The sequence below is a fragment of the Alosa alosa genome, chromosome 19 (genome assembly GCF_017589495.1).
Source record: "Alosa alosa isolate M-15738 ecotype Scorff River chromosome 19, AALO_Geno_1.1, whole genome shotgun sequence".
Classification (NCBI taxonomy): Eukaryota; Metazoa; Chordata; class Actinopteri; order Clupeiformes; family Clupeidae; genus Alosa; species Alosa alosa.
The window spans coordinates 26,109,847-26,127,883 of record NC_063207.1 but is presented as its reverse complement, the minus strand read 5'-3'; the positions used below and the strand labels follow the sequence as shown (position 1 = coordinate 26,127,883).

General features: G+C 42.8%; 1 long non-coding RNA gene across 1 annotated transcript in view; it reads left to right on the top strand.

Annotated features, from left to right (window-relative positions):
• The window catches only part of LOC125284140, a 73,105-nt gene that overhangs the window by 7,232 nt on the left and 47,836 nt on the right, over positions 1-18,037 (top strand). The window contains exon 3 of the long non-coding RNA XR_007191833.1: positions 6,934-7,061. This is a non-coding gene — a long non-coding RNA (uncharacterized LOC125284140). The remainder of the gene's footprint in view (positions 1-6,933; positions 7,062-18,037) is intronic.

The window sequence follows — 18,037 nt, the reverse complement described above, 5'->3', positions numbered from 1 at the left end:
TGAACATCTCCCAGTCAACGTTGCTAAGGGCGTCCTGTAGCCTGGCTTCCGATTGGTCAGTACAGCTTTGACCTCCTTAGTCACTGGGGGTCCGTCTGACTTCTCTGTTTGTACATAGTCAGTAGGAAAACAGCGGCATGATCTGATTTTCCGAAAGCTGGTAGAGACTTAGCTTTGTAACTGTTCTTGAACTGTGTGTAGCAGTGATCCAGTGTGTTGTCACCACGTGTAGGGAAGTGAATGTGTTGAGTAAATTCAGGCATGGACCGGTTCAGATGTACTTGATTGAAATCACCGGCCACTATAAGCGCAGCTTCAGGGTGCGTGTGTTGTTGTCTATTTAACACTTCTTGCAATTCTGAAACCGCAGCATCTGTGTTGGCTTGTGGAGGAATGTAGACAGCGTTGAATATTACCGAAGTAAACTCACGGGGCAGGTAGAAGGGTCGACAGACGATCGCTAGATGTTCTAGATGAGGCGAGCAGGACTTTCAGAGAACGGTGACATTTCTAGGATCACACCACTTGCTGTTCATCATGATGCAAACACCTTTCGATTTTCCAGATTCCTCAGTCCTGTCAGAGCGCGCAGCAGAGAAAAACTGACGGCACAGTCCGGTACAAGTTCAGTTAGCCATGTCTCAGTAAAGCATAGAATGTTACAGTCCCTGATGTCTCTTTGAAACTGTATCCTCGCTCTTAGTTCATCCATCTTGTTCACAAGAGACTGGACATTGGCTAGGAGAATGCTAGGCAGTGGAGGCCTATGAGCTCCAACAGTATAGGATAGTATAGGGTCTGCATGCATCAGTCTGTGTGCATAGGAGCACGTAACTAACTAGCCCCACACTGGAGTTGTATTCTTACTTCAATAGTAACAGAGTTTTGCCAAACACTCATGAGCAAAACCAAGTTCAACTTCACTCCCCTTTCCAACATCTACCCTACTCTCCCTCCATTCCCAGTTTTGGAGAGAGGGCCATTCCTTGATTGCAGTACCCTTCTCCAAATTTCTGCTCCAGTCAAAACCTGGACTCCTCATCTCAAGATCCTCCCATATTTTACTGTATTGATGCCACGGGTATTCCCACCCACTGGGATTTAAAATTATATTTATTGTAGTATGCCTGCATAATTTAATTTTTACAACTTGTCATCAGCAGCTTTGGGATCAGTCAGTCATAATGAACCTATAGACAGACGTATCTTATTCTGTCAGTGACTCAATGTGGGGGTTTTCTGCGCTTTGCACGGCTGAGCAGCTGCAATACAGAAGATGACTGAGTCAGAAGTGAAACCTCTCCACGGTGTCCTTAACTGCTTCATGTGTTTCATCACTGTCATTACATGAGGGGGAAGCTTCTCCAGCCGCAATCATTTGGTCAGATCCTCCCTTCTCTTTAATCACCGGCCTCACAGGCCTTTGGTTTATTTCTACTGTAACCTTCACATCACCCCAAGAACTCCTGTTTGCCCCACAGCTCTTGTCCTTTCCTCACGGCCTCGTGAGCAATGAGCTTCAACTGTTTGTCTCTTAAGTGCTATACACTTTCTGCTTCAAAACGCAATCTATTTTTCATAATATATGGGAAATGTGATATTGATATTTCAGCTGCTGTTAAGGTTGAGAGCTATATAGGCTACGCTCTCAATAATATTTCTGTGGGGTACAGAGTAATGTTAACGTGAATTTAAAGAGCGATAAGTATCAGTTTAGTTGTCAGTTCTAAAAACCAACCATGTCTGTAAATATTTTGCAGAATTTTATTTTGCTGGAAAGAGGAAGCTTGGGATTGCTTGTTAGTTGTATTAGGGCACGACCACACTGTGGACCTCTTTATAATCCCATAAAGCATTTTGAAGTGAGTCTCAATCCAACATCAACAATGACCTCAAAGGTGGATGTTTGTCTTGGTAGTTTGTCTGTGCGATATAACTTATTCACTCCATACCGTAATGGAAACCTCCAAACCAACCGCCCAAAGGTTTGACATAAATCTGAATAGAAACACAGAAAAACCACAATGAAAATATGAGAGGCCAATTAGTACACATGTCTAACAGCCATTTCCATCGACCTACAGTGGCGCGTTTGACTCAGAGAAATGGGGTTGTGTGACTGTAATGATTTCCTCTCTGCCAGCAATCGGAGAAGAAGACAAACATTTCATAAAGTCATTATTAGTGTTCTGCTCCTACTCTTAGGGTAGTATTTGGGCTCATTGTAACAGTAATGTGCCAGACTTGATGTGTGGTAAAGGTAAGGAGGGAGTTGAGAGTAGTGGCGTGATTGATAGTCCTGCTAGATGAAAGCTGATGAAGGCTGCTGAAAACCTAAATCATGACTGTTTCTTTATCTCATCTGTGTTCTATCTCCTCAAAGATTCTGATAATTTGGAAACAAGTGGGTTGATGATTGTCCTGAGACAGGTATGGCATTGGGTTTGAATTTCCATGGGTCTGTATTCAACCATGTATCTTATTGAATCAAAATTAGAACTGGATAAAAGAGGTGAATAATTGTTATACATTTTGAGACATGTGAAGACCTCTAGCTCAGGCTAAAGGCTAGATGACTTCTTACTGAATGTGACTTGGGACTCGTATTTGTCCAGGTATACTATTTTAGTGGCTAATTAAATCTAGAAGCACCACCATTGCGTGCTGTTTTTTATGTATTGCATTCATATCTGTTGACCCTAAAATTAAAGTTGACTGGTATTTAGCAGACACTTTTATCAAAAACGACATGAACTCGCAGGGGTGGGTTCAGGAATGGAACCCGGGTCGACCGATTGTCAGGTGGTGACTTACCACTTCTCCACCACACCCTTTTTAATATAATTAATTACATTATATAATTAATGTAATATTGAACTAGTTATATAACTATCATATGACAGTCAATGACAGTTGCTATAAGTTGAGACAGTCTTGTGACTTAAAGTGATGATTTATGTTTTGAATCTCCCTAAGCAACACAGTCACATACCACTTCTCACAATTAAATCTTGCGTGATACTCCGCATCCGGCTTCCTTTGACTTCCCCTTAATTACTGAAGCATGTTTCATTGTCTTTTTACGACACAAACGTGTCCAGCTAATGATCTCACAGCCCTTAAAGAGAAGAAAAGACCAACTGCAAGAACACAGGTGCATTGGGCAGGCTCCAGAAATATCCCAGGCACATTACGATGCTGGTTCACCACTGAAGAACATCCAGGAGCGCCATAAAAAACCCTCCTCTGACCAGGGAGCGTTTAAGACCAAAGCTCTCCCCGGCTCTGTTGGGCCAAAGGAAAAAACAAATGGAATGTCTCCGTAAAACAGTGTAGCCATTTTTACTGCAGCCAAATGCATTTGAATTATGGCAAGGGGACTTTTTACACAGTGTGCAAAATAAAAATGAGATGGAGGGCCCTCACGATAAATGCACATAAACACGCTCTTTATGAGTGTTATTATCATGCACTCCGAAAGAGAAAGATACAACTGTTCACATTAATTCATAGCTTTTGCTACTTCAGTCAGCTTTTCTTAGAGGCAACCTGAGATGCCAAAAGCCAAAAATAGCCCTCTGCATAACTGTCCTGTGGTTAAGTCATCCAGTAAGACTGAACTCCTCTGAAATAATATGATAAAATCAGAAAGATATGAAAATTTACTGACTTGAAAATATTTGTTTTTCTTTGAGTGGACAGTGCTTTGCCAGTGTGATTTGGCACTGAGGAATAACTGAATAATTTAACCCAGAACGTGGTGAATCAGCCAGGCCTGACTCTGGGAGATTAGGGACTCTTTTCGGCTGTGCTCGAGAGGGACTGACAGGTCAGATCCTGGAACTGAGGGAGCTGAGGTAGTCATGATGTATTCCAAGGAGCAATGACGGGAAAATCCAGATGCAACTCCATATGTGAGCGCAAATAAAAAGAACAATCTAGAACCACAGCAGTGTTTCAGTGCCAGTTCAGCATCATTTTATGTTCAAATGGCAACAGAATGTTTACATGAGGCACCATCAAAACTATTTTCATTTGATAAATAATGTGCTGTTTGATTAGGTCCATGGAAACCTCTGGAGGAGGTATTTGGATGATTTTGTGTCGTGTTGGCATGTTCATTCCTATGCTGTAACTGACACTTTGTCAAATACAGTATGCACTTATGAAAGGCTTTACCTCTAAGAGAATGCAGTTGAATATGCGACTCACCTGAACGTGGCTGGTTCAAGAACAGTGATGAAAGGCTTAAGATGTATTTAACCTGAGATAGGAATTAAAGTCCCTTCCAGTTCTTTGAGCACACGCACACTCGCACACAAACACACACACACACACACACGCACACATGCACACACACATGCACACACACTATACAGAGAGCTGTAGGAATGCAAGGACAATATTGTGGAATTAGTCGAAAAGTGTAATGGAATGTAGTTAAGGATTGCATTTTAAGACACTTGATTGCAAAATTGAAGACATGAATTAGTGCTGCTACACATGTTACCTTAAGTCTTTCAAATTATTTATGACCTCATACATGTTTGCATGTGAAGGTTTTGGACCTGTACCTTCTGCTTGCACTCAGCTCCCATGCTTCTCAGTTTCTTTTGAGGTCAAGGAACAACGTGAACAATCATCCAGTACCAGAGACCCTTTGTTCTAATTACGGTGTTCGTAATGTTGTCCTAAATGTTCTTTTTATTTATTTCTGCTGTGGTTTCGGAATTGAGTGGGAGAGAGATTCCTGGTAGGATTGAGAAATCATCGTGAGACTGCAACCTGCTTTTTTTGCGGTACTTAGACTTTTATTTGATGAGGGATGCTACCGCTTGCACCACAGCTCTCCCCTGAATGTTCACTCTTGATAGTCACCCTGTGTAAGATGCTTGTGTGGTGAGGGAGAGTAGCATTGGTCAATGTCAGATGTTACTGGAATGAGCTCCCATGCGTTCATACTTCTTATCACTTCTTATTGCTGACTAGATCTCTCAGTGGTTGTAGTGAGTGCAATGCGTAGGATGTGTGATTGTGCTAGGCAGGCTTTATCTGCCTTTTTGACATGTCAGTTGGTGTCAGGTACAACGATTTCTAACTCTGCACTGTGTGTATGTGTGTGTATATGTGTGTATATGTGTGTCTGGGTTTGTAGTTACTGTATATAGTCAAAGGTAAGGGTGACACACAATATCCAACAGAACATCAGAGCTGTTTAATGCTGTCCCTCAGGTCACATGATCTTTGCTCACCGTACACACACATTTGGGAAATGTGCTAAATTTTGCCCCTGTACCTGACAAAATGTGTCAACTCACATCAGCAGACACCTAGTTTGGAAAGCCAACAGTTCGTTAACCATGCCAGAACAGTAATGTGCATACCATTCGTCTCTCCCTGAGCCAGAAGGTCCTTTTCAGGCAATGATAATTCACGATAGGTGACGAGTGACTTATTGGCCCGAAAGTGTAAAAGGCTTTTGAATAGGCACCCATCCTATACTGCCGGTGCCAAGTTAGGACAGCTGGAAAGTCTGGCTCACCGACATGCTTGTGAGAGGAGGCTGAACGTTTTCACTGCTCGGATTATGGGACAGGTGGATGTTAATGCCATCCGCTTATGAGTGTAGGACATGCCTCGCCCACACTGCAGCTCTTTTATGGAGCAGCACTCACATTGTCTCTTTCAGTGAGAAAATGTTTTATCAATCATCTGTACTGAACAGAACACTTTCCTCACATTCTACAGTTTATGACCTCAGTATAGTCTTTCGTAAGGCCAGGGTATTCCCCTTTTTAAAGGGGAGGCACTGGTGTAGTTATTTGACATGGCACTTACTGCGTTCGAGTTAGCACGTCTAGGGTAACCACAGCTATTTCCGTGATTTGGAGCTGTGTGTTTATTGGAGCGTCTGATGATCCCTGTATTGGGAAGGTTTGCTGAAACCAGCCTGCTTTGGTGCTGTGGGGATTCCCACCAGTTTGAGCAATGCGTGAGTTCATGACATCTTATCCATGTGTGTTCAGTGCTTCAGACAAAAAAAAAATCTTAAGGAGCCATTGGCTCATAAATCTGAGATATTTAGGAGCCAAATCAAAGTTGTAAAAGCCATTATGTACATCTCCAATGAGGAGTAAAGAAAGAAATGTTGCATCTTACACTTAGTGTTTGGTATAGTTTGGTCTATACATCTTTTCGGCTGATAACAGCACTTAAAAAAGAGATTGTGTAGGCTGTTAGTTTGAAAGCTCCAACATAGTGCCTACAGTATTTACATTTGAACAAGGCAAAGGTAGAACTAGCATCTGACTGGTGCAACCCAGTGCTGATGTCAGGATTTTATTTCAATGTTTGAGGTTAATGTCATTATAGTCCATTTCAATGCTGTTTTGCAGCCTTACTGGCCAGATGCTCAAGGGGCAGATGTAAGATGCCCAATTAGTAGCTCATTGGCAGAGAACAATTAAACATTAAGCACAATTCTCCTAAATAGATGTTGCCAAAGTTTTAGTAGGCTGGTGACAGGCACACAACCCCAAAATGTCAATCATTATTTCAATGTTTTGGCCCAGACACTCAGTTATGAAGTACTGAATTATTGTATGATGGAAAACAGAAAAGGAGCTGGTAGAGAATATGCCCCAATGACCTCTGTCACTCCAAAGCTTGAAGAAACGTCTTCAGCGTTCCAGAAATATGTTCTAAAATGATGAGAAGTCTATGAAGGAGTCAAGAAGGGACACCTTTTTTTCTTTTTTTTTAAACTTTCTTTTCTCCTGTCTTTTGAACAGCCACTGTGACATGCTCTGCTTCAGAAGGAATAACTGTGATGGAGTGCAGGGACAAATTTTATCCTGTTAGGCTACTTCTCCAAAGTTTCCAAGGAACTGGACATACTTAATACACATTATCTCTCTCATCCATCATGGCTAGGTTCGCTACATGACATCGCCTGGGCAATGGAACCTTCCAGAAGATGACAAGGAAGAGAGACGTAAAACATCTCAGCACTACACCTGAAAGAAGAAGTCTGCTGCTTGCCATGACTCCAGGTACACAAGGTAACTTTCCTGGTAATTTTCATGACATTAATTGGAAATCCAAAAACATTCCCAGCACTTTCCTGTTGACATTTGTGTAGTTGATGTTTGTGTAAATATTTGTCAAAGACGGGTATAACACAACCTGACTGATTCTGTCTGGTAATCTATCACGGTTTTTAAAGAATCTATACAGATAGTCTGAGGGTATACAACCTTTAAAACGGGCAACAGAAGAACTGAAGTCAAAGCTGTTCTTTGTTCAGTGGCTTTATCCTCATGCTGCCTTGTACAAAGAGGTCAGATGCATTTCTTCCTTATGATTTTACACACTTAGTGTTCCGAAACAGACCTCAGTCTCCCGGAGGGCTGGGGTGGTACTCTTAAAAACCCCAGGAACAGTCCTCTGTGCTGATCCTGGGCAATGTTTTTCCCTGGAACGCCCTACACCCCTCCCTCTGGAATCGATCGCGGCCTGTTCAGGGCTCCAGGCTCCGACTCCAGGCTAGAGCAGCCCCGTGAACCGGTGACACAATCCCATTACGGCACACTTCACACGGCACCTCTTCATCTTCATTACCGCGCCGTCTTGGTTTAACCAAATGGCAATTAGCACCGGGGGCCACTCTGAGTCACAGCGTGCAGCCGGCTCTCCTATCATGGGCCTTGGTAATTCCCTCCCTTCCACTGGCTCTGCTTGCGTTCCGTTCCTTCACACGCAAACATGTTTCATCACCTTCCCAAACGTCTGTTAAATAAGTGGCAAAACAGCTTCAAAATAGGCTTGCTCGAAAGTTTTGTGTGTTATATATTTTTTTTTTTCTAATTTTTAGCTCACAAATGATGTGGTTTACTAAGAAATCTGTCGCCTTGATAAAACCCCTCAAAGTGAGTTAGGCCGAAGCCAGGGAGTGGTGCCGCTCATTTTTCTGACTACAGAAGCCGCCCTCTCCTAGCAAATAACATAACCTCTAACAGCAATCGAGGCCAGTTATATTTTATTCTCCTTGGCACAATCATTAGGGCAACACCAGAACCCTCAACAGTTTCTCAGTAGGTACAGAAAATGCCATTGGCTTTAAGAACCCTGGGAGTCTCACAGTAGGAGATGCTGCTGCCCAAGCCAAACAGCATTCTTTCTTACAGCTATGCCCCCGAGCCCTCCTCTATAAAAATGGTCTATATGATCTTTAATCAAAAGATGTAGGACCCGGACTGTTGTACTGGACAGTTAGAAAAAAATCAAATCAAATTTTCTGACTTTATAGGGGTGGGAAATCAGCCACATCCCTTTGCTCCTGACGAAGAGAAGGGGGTGTGCCTTTAATAAAACAAAGAGGAAAAATAAAACATGTTTGCTAGGAGAATGCTAATAATTATGAGCCAGTAAAAATTCCCATGTTATTAGGTCTCTGTACTGTAGTCTCCCAGCACAGACCCGGGTTCCCACATGTAAGGTCAAAATAACAACTTTGCACAGTTCATGCACACTGTCTTTGCACAGGCTCCACAGCAGGTTACTGAGCATGGTAATGTCTAATATATAATATACTTCACATGTAACAATATAATAAATGGCCTTAGGCAAATAATATGATATATGTTGTCTACAGTATTACATTATTTTACTGACATGAAATGACTGAAACATCATCATGTTCTGCAGTATTAGGAACAGTCACATAAATGTTATTAGCCAGCACCCCCGCCCCCTTCACAAAAAGGAAGAAAAACAAAAACATTTATCAGATGGGAGAGATTGGTAGGGCAAGTCTGATTCTTGTCATTACTTAACCAAAACTGATCTGAAATGATACACTACAGCCTCAAGAAAAACCACAGGGAGCTCTGACCTCCTGGTGCACTCCTCTGGCCAGAGTAAAAGCTGCCAGCCATCGGCAATAACCCTCAGACTGACATCATAAAACTTTATCTCACCCCTGTTTTCTTCATAAACCACTGTGTGCACCTCTTTGTTCCGCTCATTAAGTAACTAAGAAACTGTTTGCATTTTGTTCATTTTATTTATAGTAGTCCGAGTTTTGATAACAGTTTTGATAGTGTGGATTACACTTGAACAGAGATAGAACACTAGATGGCTGTTAACTCTTTATGTGATGTGAGGCGGCACTAGTGTTGTTTGTGTATGTTATCACAGCCTGGCTACTGTAAACGTTGTTTAACTCAACATTTACCCTACCACTTACTCAATGATTTGATACCAGTAATTTCTGTTTTAGTTGCCTGATATGAAAAGGTAGACAAAAAATAGAACTCAAGGGCCAATAGCATCATGTAGCATTTCAATGTGTTTCACAAAAAAAGTTGTAAAATGATATAAGATGCAATTATATAGCCAGTAATTTCAGTTACACACTGTTTTAATTCCTTGTGCTATTGGTTGGGGACTTCTCACAGTGTCCAATCAACAACCAACCCAATTTATAGCCAACCGATATTATATCAATATATATTATTTATATTGATAAATTGATATTACATGCAAAGGATACAACAGAAAAGCACAATTGGTTCGAGAGAAGCAGCAGCTTGCACTATTGGCTGCACTCAGGATCCATAAAGGCACTCCTTCACAGTACACCCTGAGCTGTCCACAGTCAATCTTCAATTTAGATTAATCACACAACAGTGCACAGAATACAAACATAAACAAGTTAGCTTCATAACAATAGGACAAAAATGTCATTCCAGCATTTGTCCAGTAATTCCACTCTTTTTTTGGTGATAGTATTTTTGCTGATACATCTTGTAGATATCACAATCCAAACCAGTCCTTGTATCTCTTAATAGCAGGTGTCTTTGCATGTCAGAAGAACTCAACAGGAATGCAATGTACCCCTGAGGCCAGTCTTAGACAGTTGGTGAAAATAAACAGCAGGCTGTAATTGTTGATCAGGTTGCCGCCCCTAAACCTCACCAGAATGTTCTGGAATGACCAGCTGTGGACTCTGACCAGTGGAAGCCATCAATGTGTCAGCACAACAGAATGATACCTCATCCTGTGGGGAGAGTCTGGAGAGAGCGCTGCAACTTTAGTTTTATTTCAGCATTGGGAATGGTAGGCTTGATATCAGATTTCGAATACATAAGCAAACAACAACACATTTGATGAACCAGTGCTCTTTGTTGGTTAGGGAAAGCGTTGAGATGTGTATTTTCAACCAATTGGTGCTGGCAACCAATGTCTGAATCGTCCAACATATGAAAACCAATTAAAAGGATTCCAAAATATTTATCTGACCTCTCCCAAAATATTTTACCCTAAAACATATTGTTTTTTTTAGATTTAAGCATAACACAGATTTAAGCATAAATGTTGTTCAACGAGAGCATCAACGCTTCCCCCTAGTGGTCAATCTAGGGCTTGCAACCATGCTGGTTGCCTCTCTCAAAAGCGCTGCAGTCTGGCTGAAGGCCAATGAAAACGGATTGCATTTTTTTACTGTAAGTTCTGTTCTAAAGAAGGGGTGGAAGCAAGTGCTCTGGCTGGACCAGAGAATGTTAAAAATCTGAAAATGGCTCTATATTACTGCTTTAAAACAAACAAACCTCTTGGCCCTACACACACAGGGATACTGAGGGGTTTGAACAAGTAGCTCTGCACACACTGCCTAATCTCCCGATTAGGATCTGTCAATCTTTTCAAGTCCTGCCAATAGGTATCATGTTGGACAAAGTTCCTGCACGTAGTCATTTCTTTAATATGGAAATAGCAGGTTAGCATTCTGCGCACACTGAAGCCATTTATATCACGACTAATTTAGAGGCAGTGTGAGGTAATTGTATAGAGTTTCAGGCTGCAGGTTATACGCCTCAGGTTTGAACCTCACTAATCTGATCTTTGAAATATCGATGAGCGGAAGCACAAGCAACAAGGAAGGCTACGCTTCACCCGGTGTCTGCTCTGCACTTTAAAGTAAATTAATGAAATGAAACATCATTTTGACTTTTGAATATTTAACATGCCAAAAGACGCTCTTGAACTGTCTGTATGTGGAGTTCTACATATGCAGCAAATGTGGAGGAAAGAAAAGGAAAAAGCGTTGGAAGCGTCTAGGTGATAGGCTAGAGATAAACATTCCTCGAGTGATATGCGTCATTGTACAGGCGGCCTAGAATGTGACTGGCGTTTATGTCACTGCTTCCATCATAGTAGCACTGATTGGTGCGATGGCTTCTCTCCTGTTCTGACCTCTAATGGTGATTTATTACATGGGCAGGCATTGGTGAAAGCTTGGTTAATTTACACAGCTAGGCACTCGTTCAAATAAACGGCCAGCTGCTCTGAAGCGTGGATGGCCTAGGAAATGGTTGCTTTGTTTTCTCAGCAGAAGGAGAAAAGTCACAAAAGGTCACAAGAGTTATTTTCCTGACAGTGCTGGCTTTAGAAGGTATTAAGGTAGCGTTGGTTAGAGAAAAAAAGTTTGTGCTTGTGCCAGGGTGAATGTGTTTGTACACTGCAATTTGAGAGATGTCAGCATTTGATTTTGTTTGTACTTTATGTTCAGCATCATAAATTTGACTCGTAGGCCATTATTTTTACAGCCTGGTTGCCTTTTGAGTCCAGTGTCTAAAGCTGTTGCAAACTTTTAGAACACGCAGATTGTAAACAATGTATAAGTTCAAGTTCCTTCTCGTGCGGACGCACTCACTCACTCACTCTCTCACTCTATCTCTCTCTCTCTCTCTCTCTCTCGTTCTCTCTCTCTCACACACACACACACACACATACACCAGCATACTCGCTGGCTTGTCCCAGCAGTGACCTGTGGCACCACGGCCTGTGGTCCACATCAGAAAGCCCCCCTCCTGAGGGGGAGGCAGCGGGCGGAGGGGGGGGGGGGGGGGGGGGAGACGGGCTGCGGGGCTCCGTGAAGCGGTGACACGGCACGGCTGGAGACAAGACACCACGCTCTGCCGATCGGGCCGGAGCTTCCTCCACTGTGCTGTACTTGGCAGCCGATCACAGTGGACCGCGCACTGCTGTCCTGGAGCCGTGCCACTCGCCACCCCCAGTCCCCTGACCCCCCTCCGGCCCGGCCCGCGCAGGGGGGAAGCTTTGTAAATTAAATGACATTAAACATACTCCCCGAAAGATAATAATAGAGCGAGCATAAATATACAAGCAAACAGGCCCGGCCAGAGGAGCCACGCAGCGGAGAGGAGACCCTCGCTGTGTGGCGATAGCCCCAAGGCCGGGAGCGAGGCGCTTTCATAACCGGGTTGAGGCTCGGGCTTTTGCCACGATGCGCCGAGAGAGGGGAGAAAAAAAGAGATAAAAATGTTATCCCTCTGCAACATGGGGAGGTCACGATGCATTGTGGGTGTCCGTTTCTTTAGGCGCTGGAATTCCTAGGATGTGCGTAGGTTTTTTACTGAAGACTCTACTGTGGTTCCAGATACATTCCATAACAGGTTTTTTAGATTGTCTTGCTGTTTCTTTGATAGAGTTTATAGCTGCATGAAATGGGCACTGCCTTTTAGTTTGTCTTCACCATGAATGAGAATATTGTCACACATTACAATGCCAAAGCCTGAAGATGTGTACAGGATGTGCTCCATTGGGTTAAACATACATCTATCAACTTGAAGTGCAAATTATGTTTACATTCTTTGCAATATGGCCACGCAGACTCTATAATGACAGATTGAAAGCTGCATGCTCAAAAGTGTGTGTGTGTGTGTGTGTGTGTGTGTGTGTGTGTGTGTGTGTGTGTGTGTGTGCGCGTGTGCGCACGCGCACGCGCATGTGTGTGAGAGAGTGTGTGTGTGAGAGTGAGTGTGGGAGTGTGTGTATGTGTGTGTGTATGAGCATAAGTATGTTTGTACTTGCTTGTGTGTCACCATGTGTGTGTGTTTATGTGTGTGATTGTGCTGTCCTGTCAACTTGCCAGTGCAGTTACACTCTGCATTGAAAAATACTCTATGAAAAACCATGGCAATGTTAAACAGACATGATATGCAATACAGAGCGTCTCATTGCTAAAGGGCAAGTGGCTATTAATTTCTCTGCTTATACAAAAAGCATTAAATCATCTGTGAGCATTTCCCCATTCTGGATTACAGGGCTAGGAAAGGAAAAAGCACATCCAGCAAATCCAGGCTCATTTAATTTAACGCCACAAGTTGAATGGGACCGCTTAATCCTTTTACAACAAAGTAGCTCTTCAATGGAGGAGGAGGCAGAGGAGGAGGAGGCGTTTTTTTGTGTCTTGTTGCGGTGAAGTCACTCTAATGCGGAAGATTGGTCCCTCACAATAATTCTATAATGGAAAACAAAGGTCTCTTGCGGAGGGAGAGAACGGAGCGAAATGATGAGGGAGCATATTTGTAGCATTAAAGAAAATGAGTGCCTAATTTAGTAATGTCTTCAGAGTCAAAGAACTTGTTGCTTGAGGTTTTCTGTGAGTTTTCATGATTAATCTGGCCCTTATTTGGGTTTATCAGCATGGGCATTACCATGTCATAACCCTGTAACAAAGCCAGAGGGTACTGCCATTCTGACCAACTGTACGTTTTTTTCTCATGTGTCTCTCCCTGCAATCTCATTACTTAATATTTAGAGCACAATTCATTTGTGTAATTGTATGAATTGTATAAGTAAAAATACTCCTGTGACATGTGCTGTGCGATCTCCTTACTCTTTGAAGATGGCAGTGATGATCGTATTAGGGCTCCACAGTTCGGTTCACATACCAGAAAGTCGGCCCACTGAAGCACATAAGCAGCCCCATGAAAGCGCCGAGCAGCTTGCTTTTGAAAAGCAATCTCGTGTCTGCGTTCAAACCTCTGCTGTCAAACCATCTCTAGCTCCTTCTTCAGAAGACTCAGAAAGTGCTTCAATGTGGCCCCTTTGCGATTTGTACTGCAGGGCACCAGTGTTTCTACTTTATCTTAAGCAGCAAAATGCAAAACATACCCCTGGGAGTGGAAAGCAAGTACGTATACACACGCACACACACACACACACACACACACACACACACACACACACACACACACACGCAGCACCCACACAAACACACGCACGCACACACACACACACACACACACACACACTCACACTGTTGGGCACAAAAGGAACTCATTGAGCATCATGATAGCTGTGATCTATATGAATGCATGTGCCTCTGAGTGTGTTCTGTGTGTGTGTGTGTGTGTGTGTGTGTGTGTGTGTGTGTTTGCAACACAAAATACTATAAAGCAGAAGTGAGATGACATCTATGATGGCGGCATGTCATTTTCCACAACATGAATCAATCACAAAGTAAGTATGGGGAGCATTTGAGTTTAGAGAGAGTGTGGTATTTCATAATGTATTTTTTTGGGAGGAAAAGGGAGGAAATCAAAGGGTACTCTTAAAGTTCTTATTTCAGGTTCTTAAACTGAAAAGTAAGTTGATCTGGACCTCTTTTGCATATGTCCATTTTATCTGTTTTTGAGACCCCCTTCACCTGCATATAATCAGAGTGGCGACGGTCTCGGAGGATGTGAGCCAAGCCAACATTTTTGGCCAAAGTCACAGCACAAGAAAAAGAGGATTGAAAGGATCAGAGTAAGCCAGACACTGCATTTATCAGATATGGTCATTGGTCAGTTATTCACAAAAAATAAACGGTTAATGGGACCCAAACAATGAAGGAAGCAATCGAAAGCAAAAAAACAAGAGCAAATCTAATTCACGGCTGTTTTGTTTAAAACATGTTTTAGCCTCTAAAGTTGGCACTGTTTTGACTTTCCTGAATTTAGCCTCAGATGGGAGGATAAACAAGGGCATCAGACACCTCTGGATTACTGCCAGGATCTTCTGGGCTCATTTAGGCCTAGTCCACACGTACCAAACCGATCTATTTTTCCTCCTTCTTCCCTGGAACCGTATCAAGAATATTTGCGTCCAAACGGATCCATCTCAACACGACTCAACACGTTACTTCATACCCCAGGCCTATAGGTGGCACTGTTTCTTTACAGAAATTGACCAAAACTTCCGCTTTACAAACAGACAGAATAGGCTACGACGAAATGGCTAGTGCAAGGAAACCAGAATTGTTTGTGTGGACTGATGGTGAACTGTGAACTGTAAAACTAATAAACTTTTATTTTACGGTTTGTGAAGGGTGCAGTCCCGTCCTTTATTTGGCTAACGCAGGTAGGCCTACTAATCACCTTTACTTTCTTTGGTTGTAGTCCGTGATTCACATTAGTTTTGGCTATCACCGCAATTAAGCTACTAAACGCAAGGCTTACCCAAGTTCTAGGCTATTCTGTCGCCACATTTATAATATTGCTATAAAACCTTCGTTTGTAACAGTCAATACGTTTGCCTGCATCAAATCGCGCATTTGCATTAAGTGTGCTACCATCGGCTTAACGTGAGTTCTAAGCGTCTTTGTATGCTTATATCTGATTTCACTCGACTGTGAATGCATATATATATGTTGTAAGACATGTAAAATAAATTAATGACACTGGCACTACGCACAAATTAATGTAGCCTAAACTTACACCGCACTATCCTAATAACTTAAGTTCTCTCGCGTCACTGACAGTAGCTAGAATGCATAAAAAAACACCGGGAAAAACAGTGTTCAGTCCACCAAGTCATAAGCTATCGGCGCTGCGCAGCACCAGTTGTGATATTTATCTTACGGAGTGTAATCATAGGTAATTTCATGTATGAAAACAAGTATTGTTAGGCAATACTATAAGTGCAAGTCCAGGGCAGCTGAGGTGTGGCGATGACATCTTCAATACGCAAGCAGGATGTGCGGTTTCGCTGTCTAAACGAATTCAAACGGGCTACCGTTTCAGATTTTTCCACTCTGGGACCAGATTTCAGAAAAGTGCGGTTTCGGGCAGTGGGTATACAGGATTCGTTTGGACGCTCGGCCAAGACGAAGCAAAACCTCTGCGTTTAACCTAAAAAGCGTCTCCGTGTGGACAGGCCCTTAGAGAGGCTGTTCCCTTGACCTTTCCAATACACGTGGGGATGGAACTGTAGAATGACTGGTGGGGTTGGTAGCGGCTGGGTTTTGTTGAGTTTCCCACTTGGGAACAAAAGTACATGTTGAGGTTTTGCATCTTGCTTGGTTCCCCTCCTCGTCTAGACGGATGGCTATTATCAGGCAGTATGAGCAGTAATCAGGGGCTGCTTCTGTGCTCTAGTGGCGCGTGGCCCTCCCCAAGTCTGGAGGCAAGCACAGTGATAAGGCAGGGCTTTGCTTGGAGATGGGGGGAGGATAGAACCTCTGAAGAAAATGCACACATTTTAACTCAGTAATTACTGTTCATACTGTACTACTTTACTACTACTGTACTACATTACTATTGTGCAACTCACATGCTTTGTCCATAAATCAGAGTAGTTTGGACAGGGTAAGGGTCAGTCTTGTAACTCTTTTAATGAGGCCCAACTGTTTTAAAAACAGAATGTATTCATTAATAGATAAACAGACTATAAAGAGAATGCGTGGGTGACATTAAAAGAAAACATGGAACTGGCTTCCCTTGTTTCTGACTGCCCCAACATATTTCTTTTACCATGCTTTGCTATGCTTTAACCACAGAACCTCAACCCATCTTGAGGTCCTACTTCAAAAAAAAGTAGGAAAAAAGTCCTCTTTGCCCAGTGTTCAAACAGCACTACTGTTGACTGTAAAAATAGAGCGGCACATGCTTCAAGTCAAACGTAGCTTTGAAGTTCACCATCACATACATTAAAATGCAAATGTAACGTTATACAGCTGTAGCAATGCACTGGATACCACTCCCTAGATATTGTTACTCAACGCTAAAATAACAATTTCAGATCCTCCCACTCCCCATTCCAACCGGTGTCCTCTCCTACTTAATGTAGGATTAAGCACTTCAAAGTAATCAGTGGATGTGTTTGAAGGTAAGGCATACATTGAGGCAATTGTGTTTACATTGCCACTGAAACTCAAACAGCTTTCACCACTGGAGGTGTGGGAGAAAACAGTGTGCCCCCACACCCCGATGACGGCGCTGATTTGATCTTTGGTGACTCAACGGGGTCAAGTGGCTTGAGCCGCGCCTTTTATGAGGAGAATTGTGTCTCAATTGTGTTCCTAAAGCAGAAAATGTTTCCCTTTCTCTTGGCAGAGCCGTCACTGTAGTTCGTGTTCACCAAAAGCTCTGTGGGATGGGCTGTGTTAAAGTAATGAGCTTTGAGATGCACAAGGAACACCCATCGAGGTCCGACGATCCTTTGCGATATTTCTCAGTTGTCCGTTCGCCTCCCTCTCTGGCTTTCTTCCCCCCTCTGCCTTAAAATAATGAGCCTGAGGAGCACGGAGAACATTGTTTCCCAGAGCACTTGCGGATCACTGGGGAAACAATCAGCTGTGTCTCAAATGTTATTAATAACATCATTAATAACTGCTCAGGGCTGGTATGGATATTACAGTTGAAATGATGGAAACTCCCTCTTGGGGAGCAACGAAAACAGGGATCCGACTTCGGCTACAGGCACTGCTTCTGGGACCCACGCTGAAGGCAGCAATAAGTCACTCACATTCTTGTATTTCAGGGGCAGGAAACAGTACCTGTTCAGTAAAGAATCTAAGAAGGCACATGCAGAAGTTGCAGTGCTTGCCAGCCTTATCCTAGTTGACGTGAGACTTGTAACAAGGTCTGCTTGTACAAATGATACTCTGACAGGTCACTACCCTACCCACCACAGGATGGAAAATAAAGGGTCTCGAACTCCCCAGTCTTCATACCAAACTCCACTAAAAATTCAACCGCGAATAACTACAAAGAACAGCGAAAAACAACAAAACCCTTTCTTTGACAATGGCCTGCTTTTCATGTAGAATTCTGCTATAGGATTGAAGGAGATATTGAGTAAATGTAGACTTCCCTCTCTGTGTGCCCCATTTTATTAGCCAATGGAAGTTAGTGCAAATGACTGACATATTGACACATTATCGGTGATACCGTGTTACATATTAAAT